Source organism: Argiope bruennichi, chromosome 9 (assembly GCF_947563725.1).
Source record: "Argiope bruennichi chromosome 9, qqArgBrue1.1, whole genome shotgun sequence".
Classification (NCBI taxonomy): domain Eukaryota; kingdom Metazoa; phylum Arthropoda; class Arachnida; order Araneae; family Araneidae; genus Argiope; species Argiope bruennichi.
This window is the reverse complement of record NC_079159.1, coordinates 85,647,808-85,667,255: the sequence shown is the minus strand read 5'-3', so window position 1 is coordinate 85,667,255 and position 19,448 is coordinate 85,647,808. Positions and strand designations below refer to the sequence as shown.

The 19,448-nt window shown below is 28.3% G+C and overlaps 1 protein-coding gene and 1 non-coding gene across 5 annotated transcripts in view; both read right to left on the bottom strand.

The window, feature by feature from the left end:
- The window catches only part of LOC129983672 (mucin-4-like), a 37,821-nt gene extending 32,345 nt beyond the window's left edge, over positions 1 to 5,476 (bottom strand). For 2 of the 4 annotated variants that reach the window (XM_056093249.1, XM_056093246.1), the window contains exon 1: positions 4,705 to 5,248. The gene's annotated coding sequence lies outside the window, so the exon portion shown is untranslated. The other 2 variants (XM_056093247.1, XM_056093248.1) reach the window with 2 other exon arrangements.
- Positions 5,477 to 18,038: 12,562 nt separating this feature from the next.
- On the bottom strand, positions 18,039 to 18,111 carry Trnar-ccu (transfer RNA arginine (anticodon CCU)). Its single transcript has one exon. It is a non-coding gene; the product is annotated as a tRNA-Arg (tRNA).
- Between the last annotated feature and the right edge of the window lie 1,337 nt (positions 18,112 to 19,448).

Here is a 19,448-nt window from a genome sequence, read left to right as displayed (position 1 = left end):
TATCTGCAACTTGTCAAGTAAAAATTATTTTATTACATCTGTTCCTGAAAAACTCTTTGAAGCTGTCCTGATAAAAAATATCTTACATATTAGTCAAGCATATGATCTAATACAATACAGTACAAATGAAAAATCATTTGCTTGATGCTAAAGCCAATAAATTAACCAGTGACCAAAAAGGCCCAGGTTTAGACAAAAATGTCTCAAATAGTCAGCTGTTATTTAAATCTTTTAATTTCACTTAATTAAAAAAAGATAAATTTATAATCTATTCATTTTGTTCAATACAGGCAATTTAAAAACAAATTTAATTTTTTTTTAAAAATATTCAAATTTTGCCTGAAAAAATGTAAACTAAACATGATTCAATAAACATTTATTTTTATTGACAACTGGGTAAAGTAAATTTCTTTTATCATAGCTGAACATTAAAAAAAAGTACTTCTCCCTCAATAAAGGGAATTTAAGGACTTATCTCCATCAATGAAAAATGTAACCAAACAAAAATAATAGGCAGAAACCAAACTATATTTAGAGATAAATAAGCTTAAAGTGATAAAAATTAACGAGTTCACAAATTATTCATTAAAGTTATAACTGATAATATACATCTAATGAATCCATTTTTATAATTTTACAAAAAAAATAATGCCCATGAAGCTTATCAAAATATTTAAATAAAGTAAGTCTTAGAAACAAACTACTATTGTATAGCAGGGACACATTTTTATAAATTATAATGCTTTGGTTATGGTAAATTATTAAGAAATATTGTGTATATCTCTCAGCTCGTGCTTTATTAATAGTAGAATCCAAGACAAAAACTTGCCAAATTTTAGTAATAATAATACATCAAACTTTAAATAAGCGATGAATGTTAGTACTACCAGAATAAAGACATCACTCAGGCATGGTGAAGATTAAGAGCTTTACTAATAAGAATACATCATAAATTTTTATAATTTTAAAGAATGGTGGAAAATCAGAATGCAAATGAAATTTTTTTAAAAAAATAAGATTAAATAGTAAGCAGTGATTATCTGTAAAATATCTAGCAAAAAAAAAATATGGCATAGGGATTAGGCAGATGAATACCTAACCCTATAAAATTATATAGCTAGGATTTTTTTTTTAATTTGATATTTCTCAAAATTTCCACACAACGTATGCCTTACTTTCATATTTTTTTGTTATTATTTATAGAATCAAGTGGTTTAATCGTTTTACATCCAAGAGTTTTCCCTTTTCGACTCTTGAGGTTTTCTTTTATAATCACAATAATCTCATCTAAAAATTACAGAAGACAGATTATTTTTTTAATAACACGTTTCTTTTTTACTTAGCCAAAACTTTACAAAAATGATAAAATTAAAAAGATAACAAAAACTGCTACACAAGTGAAAATAAAAAGTATGTCATAGCTTACAAAACTGCTTTTCTGAAATTGCACTAACAGAAAGACATGAAAACATTCAAGAGAAGGGAAAAAAAAATGTATTCTAAAAAAATTTAGTTTATATTTTTCAATTTAGAACAGGGCATAATGAACAAGCATGACGTACATAGAACTCATATGCTTCTAAATACTTTAGATCTCTAGATTACATAGTGAATACAAAAGAGATTACTCTTTACCCATTCTAAATTTTTAAATATTGATGCTTGCAATTTATATAAGAGGAAAAAATATCTACGCCACCAATTCAAAAGAAACAGCCAGAAAAGTAGACGTTAGATAGCAAATATGGCCTTTGAAAATTAAAAAACGCACTTGCTGCAACTCCTTTTTGAACAAACAAAAAGAATAAAAACTGGCTCGTCTTCAACAAAGTTGAATAAATTTAGTTCCTTAAAATAGAAAACCCTGTCGCAGTGAGAAAAGAATTCACGGAATGGACGTACACATTAACAAATACTTTTACTATCTATTCGCTCTACCAATATTGATGCAAAAGAATGCAGAGATAAAATGAATAAAAGCAAAAATAAGGCTCAAAAGAACCATGCCATTTCAAGGTCACAAATTTGACTTCTATAAAAGATTTTCAGTAAAAAAAAAAAAATTAGCTCTAAAAATAGTTTAATAATTTGAAGATTTCAGACAAAAAAAAAAGCAATATTTTAAAATGATTTCTAAATGCTATTACAATCTTTTACACATTACTTTCACCGTTTAAATATTTAAATTATTATTATACTATGAACATATTTTATAAATGTTTAAAGCACAGAAGTGCAACTAAAGTAATCATCTGACAATTTTTTTACTTCCCTAACGAAAGTTTAAAATATAGAGCATAAACTTGTAAAATAAACCATGATAGAAACAGAACAGTTTCTGTACTATATGCATTTAAAGCTTCATAATACCTTAATCTGTTTGACATAAACAATACAAACAATGTAACAAAAAGCTGCAAGATGATTTTTGGACAATTGCAACAGACTGCACATCTAAATTATTTGTCTTATTGTAACAAATTAGCATATTTGACAACTAAAATATTTTGCAATATTTCTCTATCATAATAAAATTTCCAGGCTTAAAATTAGATTAAATTATATTTACTCATACTATATTATGAAAGCAATAGTAATCTATACTTAGATAATATTTATGAGATTAGGCAATATCAACTTGTCAGATTAGGTCTTACCTTTTTGAAACTATATGAATGTAGCAGTCTTATTTATCTATTTGACAACAAAATAATGAATATATTACTTCAAATAAAAATAAAAAACTTCTTATTTCTACATGATACATACATAAAATAAGTTTAAGCCAGCAAATAAATTTTAAAATAGTTATATATATTCACACATAAGATAAATGTTAAACATTCACTTTCAGAAATATATAAATAGCTGGTATATTAATGCTGCAAATTCAAATTATTTTATAACCCAGAATGTGATCAAGTTACTGATTTAATATCAATTATTTTAGTATCAGTTTTGAAAATGCTAACATATTCACTTTTTCAGCTAGCCATTGCGGATGTTCACCAACTTTTGAGTTCTCTAAAATAATCAGAACTAAAGTAAAATCCTTATTATTTAACTTCAAAAAGAAAATTTATTTTAACATATGATATGTATATGATAATACTTCCAAGAAAATTTAATCATGGCTTTGATTATTCTTTAATAGTTCTTTCAACATGGAAAAGTGAAAAATATTTACTGTCGAAGACAAAATATCTGCATTCACGAACATCATATACATCCTAATAAATAGAAATTGCATATAAAAAATGTTGCTAGAAGGCAAAATGAATAGCATTTATCAATATAAATATTTTAAACAAATAACAATATTAAATTTTGCATTTTTATGATGTTATTAATTTACTAATTAAAACTTCATTGCAGTTATCTGAATTTTGCTTCAAATTTTTTATTCATTCAGTACTTATTGGGCTCCTTTATAGAAACAGTGAAATTATAAATAAGTAATTTAACATCAGCATTACAGCATTATAGTATAAATTTTATATGTCTTCAAACTTTTAAAATATATAGTAGTAATGTGAAATAAATCTCCAATTCTTTTGTATGAAGAGGATATAAATTCAGGTTTCGAAAGATAAAATCAAATATACATCAATCAACTGCAAAAAATTTTACAATATTACACAAATTTTTCAGGAATTATAGTGAATTTTCTTTGCTTTCTAACACTTATGCATTTATTAAGTAATTTTTTTAATTAAAAAACAAAGGAGTATTTATATTTATTCAATCCATTAATTTCAAGTATACTTAGCTTTTGAAACCAAACAAACATTGATCAGAATATTTTAATCATTGTTTAAACTTATATCATAAAATAAGATTTAAGTGTTGCAAAGATTAATTATATATTTTTCTTCAAACAAACTAGTTCAGATATCTTTCAAAGGATCAGTGAAAGCAATTATGCATATAAATTTTGCAATGAAATACAATCAAATATTTCACTGCAATATAAATAATATCTAAACATAATAATGCTTTCTTTTAGTAATTGCTTCTATGCAAAAATTAACAGAAATCTGTCAGAAAAACTAGTGCACTATGATTAAAAGTTTCTGAAATTTAAATAGCAGTACTGAAAATAGGTAAGTTAGACGAAGTTTTCGCAAAAAACGATCCTCCGAAAATACAACAGTATTTGTTAAACAATAAAAAAAAAGTTGGTTTAACTTTACATTTAAACTATCGATCCAAAGAGAAAAAAACTTATGAAATAATCTTCAGTATTATGTTATCAGTGATAATCAAAACAAGCGTTACCGACACTAACCCTATAATAATGTTTGCGTATTTTTATCGTCAAACAATAATGCATTAAACTAATAATCGGAAATTTAAAAATATGTAACATTTTTATATTTGAATATGATTCTAACTCCAAATCATCGTATACACAACTTAGTAATAATGATGTTTTCATTCGATAAAACAAGGACTGACATGTAAACAACAATAACATTTTAATGCCACATCAAAAAATAAACAATTATTCAGTTTATAAATGTACCTAAATTTATGATTAAATAAATCTGCATAATCAATGAATTCATTTAAATGCATTATATTAAACATGTGAAAAGCTGCTCCAAATCGTACGCTCGAAATAACGTTTCACATTGAACAATCACAAAATACAAATTTAACTCAATGTTTCGACAAAAAAAAAAGCATTAAAGCTACACATACTTATTTAACTCGATCCCGATGTTAAAAATAAAGTCACTTGAGTGGGATGTATGATCGGCTACAAGCAAAAAACTCAATGTTTACTCCTCCATAAATCAACTGCGCCTTACAACAATATCTATGGCGGCCATAAACACTTTACATTCTGCATAGAGGTTAATATGTTCCTTTAAAAAGAGTTCCGATTTCTTCACGCCGTTGATGCTTTCAATAAATAAAATAGCAACTAAAAACCACTGACAATTATTAAACCGGAAATTTATTCTTAAAAAAACTACCACTTTATTGATGTTTACGATTTTTAAAATAAATCAAGGAGCATTTAACATAAGCACAGCTGCATCTACACCCGAAAGTCAGGACTAGCTTAAAGTGGCGGGAGCGAGGATTGGCGATAGTGGCTAAAATTAACTGTCTCACCGATATGATGAGCGGAACTCATCGGATAATCAGATTTGTAAATGAAAACCGTAATTTCAATCGTTCGTACGATTCAGAGCAGCTGTACTACGTGTTTACCCTGAAAATTTTATCAGCAAAATAATATTCAGAAAACACTCACCCGTCATGTAACATGCCAATGTCCGACGGGGTTCTCATTGGCTGTTTCAGGGAGTGCTTTACCGCAACGACAAGTGACGTCATTACCGTAGAATAGTTTTATAATTCAGTTTTATTTAATTCTTAGTGTGGATCAAATATGTCAAGCGCAGTGGGAATGGATTGTTGTGATTGTTGGTAATCATGTAATAGATGTTTTGGTGTGAATTGGTGTGGTGAATGAGCTACAGTCGATGTAAACGAAGGTGGGAACAAATTGATGACGTCACGAAAAAGAAGTGTAGGTCGGCCATGCGCCAATGCGAATCGGCGTCGGAGTTTTCGTTGGTCGCTTAGACCTTGGCTCCCAAGTAGCAGCCAGCGAATAACGTGAAGGCTGAAAATGTACAGGTACTATCTTGCGAGAAATGGAGCAAAATGCGAGAGATTACAGAGAAACGAAACTCGGAAGAGGGCTTCTCACGCTGAGGACCACCATGTGTCCGTAGTAAAAACATATCACGTTTCTTTTTGTTTACTCACTTCCGATATTTCAGGGTAGAGGGAAGTGGTGAGGCTAAAAGGAAAAAAAAGGGCCTTTCCGCATTCCCTCCAAAAGGGTAGAAATCACATTTATAATTAATTCTACGTATTAACAATGCGATTATTAGTTTATTTATTTTGTTCATCTACAAAGAATTTGAATTTTATCTGAAAAGGAAAAAAAAAAAGTGAGGGCTGACTGGATTATGTTATCAGTTTCTTATCTCAAAAAAATTAGGAAAAAAAATACTTAAGCCATTTTTTTTTCTTCTTTATCTTAAAACGAACTATTTAAAAAACAATTTAACAATAAATTAAAAAGTTATAATAAATTTCCATACCTGATCCTGGTCACTATATTGGACGAGAATTATTTAAATATGAACCAGAAAATTTTTAAAGAATTTCTTTAACTCTCCCTTCTGAAGGACAGAAGTTAAGGAAGGTATTACTCATTTACCTATTCGTGGAGTAGCCTTCCTCTGGAATTCTCTGTCTCCCCAACCCCTCCCCTAGTAAAGTGAATTGGGTTTGGCCCTGACCTTTCAAATCCCCCCTCCGCTAACGTAGATAACGGTGAGACGGATTAGATAGTGTCTATTGCAGTGTCTTATATGAACTTGAATCGATAAGGAATCTCTCATATTAACGTTGATAATCTTGAGTGCGCTATTCTCAGAGACTAAGCAAATTAATAAATCTGCTCAAATATTCGATTTGAACTTTTATGAAAAAATAGTAATTTTAATTCATATTTTTTTTTTATTTATGATGAATGATTTAGAATAGCAATCTTTTTTTTTTTTTTCCTAACATTAATATATAAAAAAATATTAGTTGAAGCAGAAATTATTATTTTCCTTTCGTAAAGAATGGCTAATATTCTTATGCGTAAATTAAAAACTGGGCTTTTTTTTTTATTTAGTGATATCAAATTGAATTCGTTGTGTATTTTTATTGTTAAATTAATTTGTGGACATAATTATTAAAATTTAGCAAGAAGAATTTTTAAATAATTAAATCGAAGTAATAATATAAAAAAACTTTTATTTAATTACGATATTATCTTTCGTATGTAATAAAGCCAGGCTATAATTTCCTTATTTCTAAATGCTAATAAATATTATTATTCCCATTTTTCTCACAAAATAGTAAAGTTTTGATGTTGTTTTTTATTCAATTATTTCGTTGCCTGCCCCCGGCTTCCATGCTATTACCTTTTTAATAAAAATATATTTAGAAAAATTTGCAAAATGAGTGATAAATCTTAAAAATTTAGAGACAGAGAAAGAAAAGAAGTTCGGTTCGAGTGTAAGAACCATTTAATAATGATATTTTCAATATTATTTTTATAAAACTTCTAACGTTGAATTAGATTTCTTCTAACTAAAATAAACAAATGTTAAAATTTAAATTCAATTTTTGTTTATTATTTTATTTCATTATTTAATTTTTAGAAAGTTCTAGAAAATTTATAAAGCAGTTGAATTTCAAATACAATGCAATTCAAATTTAATTTATTTTATTTTTACAAAATAAAGTTTAAAAATTATTAAAAATAAGTTTTATAGTTTTTTTTAAAAAATTTTATAACAGCTACAAATAAAACAGAAACAAATATTAAAAATAAGTTTGATAGTTTTGTTCTGTTTTTAATCATATATAAGTCGAAGTGTAGCAATGTTAGAATCAATTAATTCGTACTGATAATGCATCTCAACTGTTCTGTTATAATTTAATTTTAAAAATCTGCTGTACACATCTGAATTGACAAATTGACATAGCATCACACATCATCACAACATGCTATACATAGCTCCATATCATGTCACAATGACGTCACTATATTGATCGCCATGATGTTCGCAATAATGATCATAGAATCTATATGAGAAAATTTAATATATATTTAATATAAAATAAATATATATATGTAAGCCATATGAAACAATTTTTAAAGAAATTTTAAAATTGTCTCATTTGGCTTTCTGCGGCTAATTATGATAAATATCTATTTAAATAATCAATTAAATAAAATCTGTTTTGTTTTTTATTGACCTGAATAAAAGTTAGCAGCTAATAAATAAAGCTGGAACTGATGAAGTTTTTATCGTCTGAATATTCTTGTTACATAAATTCTCTCTCTTGCTCAATAAATTTTTCAGACACAATTTTATGGCAAATATGTATTTCTTTATATTAATACAAATTGTTTTTGGTTTTGAATAAAAGGAATCAATATTAATAAAGATAAACGACAATTATCATTTCAACGTTTAATTTCTTTATATTAATGCAAATTGATTTTGGTTTTGTATAAAAGGAATTAATATTTGAATCAATATTAATAAAGATAAACGGACAGTTATCATTTTCACGATTAATTTCTTTATATTTATGCAAATTGTTTTCGGTTTTGAATAAATATTTGAATCAATATTGAAATTGCCGTTTATATAAAGATAAACGGCAGTTATCATTTTAGGATTAATTTCTTTATATTAATGTAAATTGTTTTCGATTTTGCATAAAAGGAATTAATATTAATAAAGATAAACGGAAATTATCATTTTACAATTAATTTCTTTATATTAATACAAATCGTTTTTGGTTGAATAAAAGGAATCAATAAAGATAAACGGCAGTTATAATTTTTTACGATTAATTTTATTTATATTAATGCAAATTATTTTTGATTTTGAATAAATATTTGAATCAATGTTGATAAAGATAAACGGAAATTATCATATTTATGATTAATTATATATGCTTTTTAATTTTTAAAATAGTTTTTTTTTTTTCATATTAATAATTCTTCGACGAAACCTTAGTTTATTAAATTAAAACTGCTTGTAGAAATTATACACTCAGAAGTTGAATATAGTATCCTATATATTTATCACTAAGCCGACTACTGAATGAACGCACTATCTTGAATAGCAGACTTGCGATTTTTCCCCTTTCCTGCGATACCTGCATTCAGGATTTCGAAAATCCTCCCAAATCCGACACTTTTTGGCGGCCAAGGTCAATGTCAATGTCGTTACTCTCGCCGCCCCGGGTGACGCTCTGAAAAATTACTGTCTTTTGCGTGTGGCGAATACACGTCGCATGAATAGGAATATCGTTGGCTAGCATTTATCTCGTAGACACCATGAAGCGGCAAATCGTCATCATCTGGTGATTCCAAAACGTGTTTTGAATAGTGATGTTCAGACCTACTGTCCGCAGAGGACTTGTCCTACATTTGCGGTAATTGTGTCAATCAGTTTCCAATAAGTCAACACTTCTTTATTTGGGTTGGAAACATTGACTTGCTGGAAGACTTTGAAAAAAAAAAACATTCCATTTAAATACTTTTGTTTTTGAAAAACTGTTAGTAATGGCTTTAATCGTTGATGTTTATTGTTTATAAAGAAAATTTATTGAAAAAGAATTTTCTCTCTCTCTTTCTAATTCCAATGGTTTCCTACCTACTACGACTTACATCTTATATTTATTTATTTTTTGTGGGGGGAGGCTTTTTTATTTTATTTTATTTATTTATTTTTGAAGTGTAATTTTATTTTTAGAATACAAACATTTAGAATTTTACTTCTTTATTTATTTTTTCTTTAAATGCAATCCTATATAAGATCATTTGAACTTTGTAAGATAATTTAAATTAAATTCATTTTTGTTAGAAAAGATTTTTAACGACAAAAAATATTTACAATTGAAAAGACAAAATGAGAACATTAAAGAACGATTGGTAAATCTAACTTAACTCTCTATTTAATTAGATCTTATTGAATCCAAGGAATATTATTACTTATTTTTGTCTAAGAAGATTAAAGAATTAAACACGAACATGTTACTTTCAATACTTATTAAGACACCATATTTTTTGTATGGTTTATAGTAAAAGCATTACAAATAATTAACAGAAAGTCACTAATGCAGATAAAGAATGTAACTATTTTTAAATGATCTAACATCAAGAATATATTGAAATAAATATTTAAATTTTTCAATAAAAGTTAAAATTTTTATCCTTTAGAATATGCAGAATATTTAAAAATTAACTGAGCTATTTACATTATTCTGACACAAAGCACTAATATCAATCATTAATAAAATGACTCAGAATTTTTCTATTTTGCAGTTGGTTTGCTGACATCCATCTTTCTGCAAACGATTATTTGAAGATTTTGAAAATAATTAGTTCATAATGGCCAAATTTATGAAATTCGGAGAGTCTATGCGAATAAAGGTTTGAAAATTTGCGTCATTTCAGCTCAGAATGGCGAATTTAAATGTCAAAGTCCCAGGGAAACTAAAATCTACTTTTCATTATTATTCGAACAATTTTTATTGATTTTCAGAAATAGGAATACTGTTTTAAATCACTTTGAAAACGATATTTTAGATCAGTTTATAATTCTTGTTCTCGAATTCAGAATACATAGTAACAAAATAATAATGGATAGGTTTCTTTGAATATCGTTATTATCTATTATGAATATCTGCTTATTAATTATTTGATGATTTTAGATATTATTCTAGTCGTGAGCTGCGTACCTTATAATAAATGTCTAGGTCATAAGACTTCTCATTTTTAACGTTTCGAATAATGAGAAACGTCAACTGAGCATTTTCTGTACGAAATTTAAGCTCAGACAAAAAGTATTTGTTTCAGACTAACTCTCAGAAAGTCTAATAAATATAATTCATTGTATAATCAAATAGTTCTCATCTGATAACTTCTTAATACTGTATTAAGTATAAATCAATGAGCCATTTAAAGATTAAATAATTTAATTACTTCTAAATTGTTCTGCTAATCAAATCTTGAAAAAGCTTCAACTTCTATTTGAAAAAACAGGAAGTCGTAAAAAATTCATATATAAAAGTCACTCTTTGACTGAATAAGCATATTAATTAAAACTTATGCCGCACAAATAAAAAGAAACAGAATTTTTAAAATTTTATTTTTAGACAATTAATTTTTTAAAAAGCCAGAAAATTACTTAATGAATTTTTATGTAAAATTTGGAAAAAAAAAAAAATGTTTTCTAAAAGATAATATTAAAATAGGAAATTCATCGAAAAATTGTATTTAAACTTATAGCCTTATAACATTAATTATTTCCAGAGAAATACACTCTTTACCATATTAAATTCTTCTATACAATTCTTCTATGCAAGGTATATACAATTTAAAAATGTGTATATTGAATGTTGGAATAGTAATAACAGTCTTAAGGAAATTTAAATTAATTAATATATTTTAAGCAAAATATTAAAAGAGTTCTTTAAATACATATATTAAAGATTTTAAATAAACCAATTTCCCAAGGATTAAGAATTGAATATTCATATGCGAATTGACAAAATTATTACATTGTTAATATTTTTCAAAATCGAGTAAAAACAAAACTGTACATTAAAAATTATATTTTGAGAAATTAACTAAAAATTAACGTTCAAACTGATATAACTAAACAGTAAACGCATATCCATAACATAAATTTTCTTTTAAAATTACAATTCGAACAAACTTGAAATTAGATTTTTGTAGCAGATTTTGAACAAAAGAGAACAAAAATAAAACTCAAAACTTTCGATTTGAAAATGTGCTTAAAATAATATGAATCACTAGAACAAAAGCAAAACTCAAAACTTAAATTGGTATAATTAAGAAATTTAAATATATGCTTGACTTAATACATCGATTTTTCATATTATGCTCGTATCTTCACACATTCAATAAGATATTTTAATTAGGTGAAAAACAAGTTTAATTCGGGTAATTTTGTTATGAAACTTCAATTACTTTTTGCTCCACTTACTAGACACACAACTTTTAAAACTTAAAATGACACTTATACTGTAGATAAAGAAAACACAGATAATTTTCTAACTTATAGCTAAAAAGTATCAATGTATATAGCTACACAGGCAGTAAATATTGTTACCTAACTGAAAAGTAATTTTTTTAGCAATATTATTATTCGATTAAAGAATAATTAAGTACCAGAGAACATGTTTCAAAACATAAACACTTGTTCAGTAATATGAAATACAGCTTACCATCCAAAATGGTTATCCAAGAAGAGACCGCAAAAAGAAGACACACGACACAACGACTTTAAGTTGCAAAATGACCAAAAGTTGGGACGTGAGGCAAAGCTCGCCTCTTATTCCCCAACCCCCTATGCCTTTTCACTGACCACCATTATATCAGGTGAGGGTCGAGCGGTTCAAAAGGATTCTTTTCAAAAGATTTTGGGGAGGCAAAATTCCCCCGAAACGGGCGACGCCAGAAGGGGAAGTTGATACCTGCTGTGCGAAAGGCGAGGGGTAATGGAGGTTTGACTACGGTTGTCTTAAGCCGAAAGTTATATGAAAACAGGTGCAGCAATCTTAGAAGAAAATATTCGTTCATGCTGGCATGTCACAGTGAGAAACAGTATGAAATTGCGATTCTCACATTTTTGATTTATTTTCATAATTTTGTTTTAAAAAAGTACAATGTTGATGAAAGTAAATATACCCCAAACTTTCGATTATCCGCTGTCATCCACTTTTATCCATTTATTTTTCCCCTCCTTCCTTAGTATTTGATGGGAAAGAAGTAATGCATCACTTTTAAATAAAATTTTGCTCCAAATATATCAATCGCAGGGAAAACCAGCTGGAATATTCTCCCAGAAACTTTCTCGCATACTCTCCGATAAAGGTCTCAGGACCGCGGTGGCCTGGTGGTAAGGTTTCGGCTTTGGAATCTGAGGGCTTCAGGTTCGAGACCCGATTCCGCTGAAGAACCGTCGTGTAAGGGGGTCTGATGCACATTAAATCTGTTTGGGCCAAGCGTCCTCCTGCTGGTATGGAAGTTTAGAGAGGAGGGTATCAGCTCAAGTGTCATCCTCGACATCTGACCACAGTTCAAGATTACGAGGTTCGTCCCAAAATAGCCCTAGTGTTACTTTAAAACGGGACGTTAATATAACTGAACTCCACCCAATAATCCGTCTTCTTCCATATAAAATTGCTGACTTTGATAAGATTGTGAATAACTAGCATAGCATAGGGGAACGATACAAAATACATTAGCATAAATTTATCATGCGAATGCGTATTTTGAACGCCTTTTTTAACGACCGAATAGAATCAAAACGAATATGGAACTACAGTTGTAGATACAAGATAATGAACCGAGTTTTATAGATTTAAATCAATTTGTTTGTGTTTTATTGCGTTTACGTGAGTGTGAAAGTACAGATCGACAGCCGGTCAACCGTTTGATGGATTTGGTTGAAAATTTGATAAGTATCCATATTTCAGATGCTAAACTTTTGTACCAAATCTTATCTACCTAGCTCTTTGCATTTTGTAATTATAGAGCTCACTTGTATTCGAACAGCTAGACAAACAGACGTATTGCGAATGGATTTCGTTTAAAATTTGATAGAAATCGACAAATTTGGTCGTAATTCTATTTACCGAATTACAGTCATCTAGCTCAAAACTATAAAGTTTTTTTTTTCTTTTAAGTTTTCATGTTCACATATAGAGGGTTAGACATTATTATTATTATTATTTTAAACAAAGAAGTCTGAAACGTGGAGATTCGTCAAAATCTCGAGTTCAGTTTTTTTTTTTTTTTTTTTTTTTTTTTAATTTTTACAATACTTTATATAAGATAAAATAAGAAAAAGGAAGTGTTTCCAAGCAAATAAACGCTTATAATTGGCAGCTTTTTAATTTTTAGCTTCTCGCTTACGAAATACATAAAGAAAAAAATATATATTGTTATCGTCAAAGGAGGATATCAATCTTTTCCGAATCCACCTTGCTATATATTGCAATTCATAATTTAAATCTGCTCCATCAATATATAGAAAATTGCTGCATTAAAAAAAAAAAAAAAAAAAAAAAAAAAAAACATTCTTTATAGCACTTTTCAGAAGATATTTTTTTTGCAATTCAAACATACATTTGAAACCCAACGTTTTCGTTTAATACAGATAAGTATTATACATATTGGCAATAGATTAAACATAAATTTAATCTTACATTTTTGTTTTGAAATTGCAAGTACACTGTTTCCTTTCCTATGCATTGAATGGACTTCTTACTGTCTCGTATAAGAAGCACACACGAAGAGCGAAGTACTGTTATTGTCAAAAAAAATCGAACTCAAAAATTTGCCGAATCTCCACTTTTCAGATCTCTCTGACTCCGAAAAACATGTTTTTGGAATTATGTCTATCTGCCTGTGATCTCAAAAACTCAAAAATGCTTTGTGCTAGACGGATGACATTTGGTATGTGATATTTACACCAAATTTTTAATGAAACCGTTCAAAGAAAGTCAGTCCGTCCGGTTGTCCGTATAACACGATAATTACAAAACGAAAGAGAGCGATGTGGATAAAATTTATTGTACAGATTTAATATCTAAAGTGTCGATACCTATAAAATCTGGAATTAATTCTGTCAAAGAGTCGATTTTTTATCGGTCATTACTTTCACGAGCACGTAAACAGGATAATTAAAAAACGCAGTGAGGAAATTTGGTATGTAACTTTTGTGACTATAATTTTAATCCTATATCAAATTTCAGTTCTAATCTGTAGAAATGAAAAACCCGCCCAAAAATTCATATTTGGTTTTCTGGTATAAATGTATTAACAAAGGTCAGTAGTATGAGGTGATAGACAAGTTCAATTAGAGAGCATATGAGAAATCATATGTGTGAATCCACTATTGCAAATAAAAATTGCCCAAAAGCCTTTTCGTCTTAATTTGTGCTTATTATAGCCATAAGTAATGTGCCACACAATTTCTAAGTAATTCCAAATTAATTAATTGGTTGAAAATTTCTTGTACTTGCAACGTAGTAATTGTATATTCTCTCTCTCTCTCTCTCTCTCTCTCTCTCTTCCTCATATACAAAAAGAAAACACTGTAACCGCCAAAATTTGAATCTGAATCAAAATTTAAAAAAATAAATTAATTAATTAAAAAAGTTTTTTTAAGCTGTGATTTGTTTATGAACAAAACTGCTGGAAAAGGAAACGAGCTAAACATATGAAATGTTCAAACAATTTTCTCTGTTCGTAAGTGTCTCTGCAAGCAGGATTACCCAAAAATTACCCAAATGAGCTAGATAGATAAAATTTGCCACATGTTTTATCACCAGAAGTGAAGCTCTGTAGTAAGTTTTGGTCCAAATTGACAGTCAGAGGAAACAATGTTTATTGATATACATTTTCATGTTCGTGTGAAACTGTTAACAAATTAAAAAGATGAAGTATGTAACCATAAAATTTGTAGATTTGTAAAGAATTTCCGATTTTAGCAGTAACAAAAGAAACAGTTTCCCTTCTCCTCAAAGTACTAAGAACTAAAAAAACAAAGCCATATTTAATAAATATTTAAAAAAAAATTGAGACACAATATTCCCGAAAGTTCGTTTCCAATATTAGTAACCATAAATAATTAAAAGATTTTGATGAAATTTCAGTACTTAATTATATATTTTTTCAACATAAATTGTGTGGAGCTGTGTTACTTTGCCTTACTTAAGTTCTTTTTATTGTGTATATATAATCTCTGTAATAGAGATGGTCCCATAACATTATAATATTATTACGAATGTATATATCCGCTTTATTTCTAAATTTCACGATAGTGTAACTTCATTTTTGATTATTTTCTCGTATAGTAATACAGTGAAAGTATAGTAATCACCAAAAAAATTTGACCTCGACATTTTGACGAATCTCCACGTTTTAGACCTCCTTCATCTAGAAAATCACATTTTCAGAAAATGTCCGTCAGCCTACCTGTGACAAAGATTATTCAAAAACGCTTTGAGCTAGATGTTTGAAATTTGGTGTATGGTCTTTACACCACATTTGCCGATTTCTGTCAAATTTTGAGTAAAATATGTTCAGAGGAAGTCTATCTTTTCGGCTGTTCGAAAGTAAATTAACGCGACAATTACAAGCGAAGAGAGCTAGATAGATAAAATTTGGTACACATATTTAACATTTATAGTGTATCCTCATCTGTAAAATTTTGAACCAAATACAACTGTAGGTTGACTGTCTGTCGGTCTGTACTTTCAGAAACATGTAAACGTGACAATTCAGAAACACAATGATTTAAATATATCGAATCTGGAATGGGATTTTGAGACTTCGTTTGTAGTTTTGTGTCAAATTTTGTTTTCAATCGGTTGAGAAAAGCATGTTTAAAATACATATTCGAATAACGCATTAATCTAAGATACTAATCGCCAAATAAATCGCCAAGGATGACAAGAGTGATTTAGTAAAAATGCTAAATTCGCGCCAAAAGTTAATATTTCGTAACTATTGTACGACATTGCCATGTAAGGCGTTCTCTGGCCTAAGTTTATTAGAGAGTATGCGAGAAAATTTTAGGGAGACTATTCCTGCTGATAAACTACAGAAATACGCAATCCTTATTTAGCTTTCCAGGATAAAAAAAATTCACATGATTAATTATATGATTAAACAATTATATAATAAATTCACATGATTAAATATTTGATTAAACATTGAAAGCAGTTTGTATTTCGGAGCAAAGATGTAATCGATTGCTAAAAATTATACAAAAAAAAAAATATTTTAAAAATTGCCAAATTTTAATACAAAATACACCATAATTTAATTGGTATCATTAAAAAAGCAAATTTTGAAATGTTGGAAAATTCACTTTTGCTCAATGATATTTTTGAAAATTACTATGCGAAGGAACGCCAACTTAATTTTCAATCAATTAAAATTATAAATATAATATAAAATATCGCTCTGAGGTGCACATTCTCACCCACCAAGTTATAAATGTGCCAAATTTGGTGGCTGTGTCAAATGGTTTGGCCTAAGCGCGCCAACACACACAAACACACGTGGACATTCATTTTTATTAGTAGTAGAGATAGAGATGACAACGGATTTTGAAAAAAATAAAGATTGATAAAGAATTTCTGTATTTTAAGCATATAGTCGAATTTTGAAAAAGAATAAGGAACTGTTCTACTTATAAACCAGTGGAGGTTGCTTCTCTGAAATTTTCTCATATAATCTCCAATAAAGATCTTGTTTCCCTCTTTCCACAACAAACTGTAGTCCTTTGGAGATCAGTATGGTATCGGTGTATGTCAATGACAAGCAGTAGTTACAAAATACTGATCTTTGGCTTGAATCTAGCATTTTTATTGAATCTACTACGTGAATATTTATGCATCTGTCTATCTGTATTTTCGCATTCATGGTCCTAATGCCAAATGTGCAGATTTCTATTAAATTACGAACAAGATCCATTCAAAGAAAATGTATCTGTTCAACTGTCCAAATATAAGTTAATACGATATAACTACAAAACAAAGAGAGCTAGATGGATAAAATTCGGTACACAGACTCAACATTTAAAATGTAAATATATATTAAACTTAGAACAAAATTCGTCAAGGAGCTGACCGTCTGTCGGTCTGTATTTTCGAATGCATGTAAACGAAATAACTCAAAAATTTAATGATTTAAAATTAAAAAATTTGGAATGGAAATTGTGAATTTTTTTCATACTACAATTATATTTATGTGTCAAATTTTGGTATCGTTCGGTACGGGAAAAAAATAAAAATCCAAAGTACGCATTCGGTTTTCTGGTACTTGTGTATTCACCACATTTGGCGATTTATAATTTCGTGATAAATCACCAAAAAAAAAAAAAATGCCAAAGGTTACATTCAAACAGAATTGTTCGTTAAAACATGCAGTTAATGATGTATAAGTGTATTTATTCGAGAGTAAGAGAGAAAGTTTCGGGTAAAAAACTCTTGCTTGTTTTGATTGTCGTGTTTCCAGCTAATTATAATCGCAAAAACTATTTTCCCGAGAAGGAGGAGATGCCAAAGATGTGAGGATTCATTGCTATCTTGAGGTATAAGCATTTAATGATTTTTGATATACGCGAAATATTTTAAAATGCAGCAAATTATAACATAATTACTATGTTTTAGTTAAAATTTTATCATTTAGTCTTTTTTCTAATTAACTATTGAGCTAACTGAATGTACTAAAGCTAACTGAATGTACTATGAGCTAACTGAATGTACTAAAAAAATCTGGATAAACATTTTTTTTTCTTAAAATTTTAATACAGCTTAAATTTATTTCTATGTTATTCGAGTGAGCAGATAAGGAAGGCCTAGTTCCACGTTAAAATAATTAAAACTACCCTCGGCGGGACTCGAACCCGCAATCCCCGGTTTAGGAGACCGATGCCTTATCCATTGGGCCACGAGGGCTTCGGCTATTTTTGTTTCTATCCAGGCGTCAGAATCTCATTCGTAAAATAGTTTCTATCTGGCAACAGTTCAGGAAAAGATTACAAAAGTCAAAGCTAGTTACTATCCTCTAGCTGCAGATAAAGAGAAGTTAAAAGTTACTCAGTTATTCTAGTTGTATTTGGCATCTCTTACGAACAGAAATGTATCATAACTTAGCAACTTTATTTAGCTGCCTTGTAAGACTGTTTATTTCATTCAATATTGTTTATTTCAATTCCTACGACGAGGGGAGGGGAAATCTAAATTTTTTTCAAAAAAAAAAAAAAATGAAAAGAAGGTACAAGAATCGAATTACCAGAAAAGTCAAGCCTTGTAGGGGTCCTTAAACATTATGAAATTCGGGGTTTTCATTCCTTTCCTCTATTTTCAACAAATATACTTTTTTTTATTGATTTTAATTTAAACTCAGAGTAAGAAGTTTCAAAACAATAAATATTGCGACAAATTGAAAAAACAAAAATTAAATTGCAGAGAAATGATCTTCAAGAAAATTCATTTCAGTATTCTGCACATTATCAAATTATTAAAATTTAAAAATAATTTTAAATAAAATGATAAATAAAGTTACAAATATTTTTAACCCATTCTAAGTGCTCCATCAAAGAGGCAAGTTAAAAGTAAGAGTGGCAGAACTGGCAAGATGCCCAAAGGAAACGTTCTTAAAGAGGCCCAGAGCTTAAGAGATTCTTAGTATAAAAATTGCATGTATATATATATATATATATATATATATATTTATATATATGATCTGAGCAGTAATTGTAAAATATTTTTGATTACATAAATAATAAGTAGAAGTGGTCTCCTGGAAACTTTCGCTCGTTATCTAATTTGAAACCCTCCGGTTTCGAAGTCGAGACCTTACCACCAGGCCACTGCGGTCCTGATTATCATTAGGAATATATATATATATATATATATATATATATATATATATATATATATATATATATATATATATATATATATATATATATATATATATATATATATATATATATATATATATATATATTAGGAATATAAATATCCTGATTATTACTAGGACTTTTTAAAACATTTTTCCCTTTAATCTAGAGCATAAATTATATCAACCTGATTTGTTTCACAAAAAAGGTGGGGAAAAGCATGCAAAGGAAGGTTAACGTTAATATCGACAGTGATATAAAGAACCTTAAACCGTTCCTTATCTATAGCATTTAAAGAAAATCGTATCAAATGATACAGCATACATTTTGCTGTCTTGTTATCACACTTAACTGATAAATAAGCTCGACAGATGTTAATCAAGATGT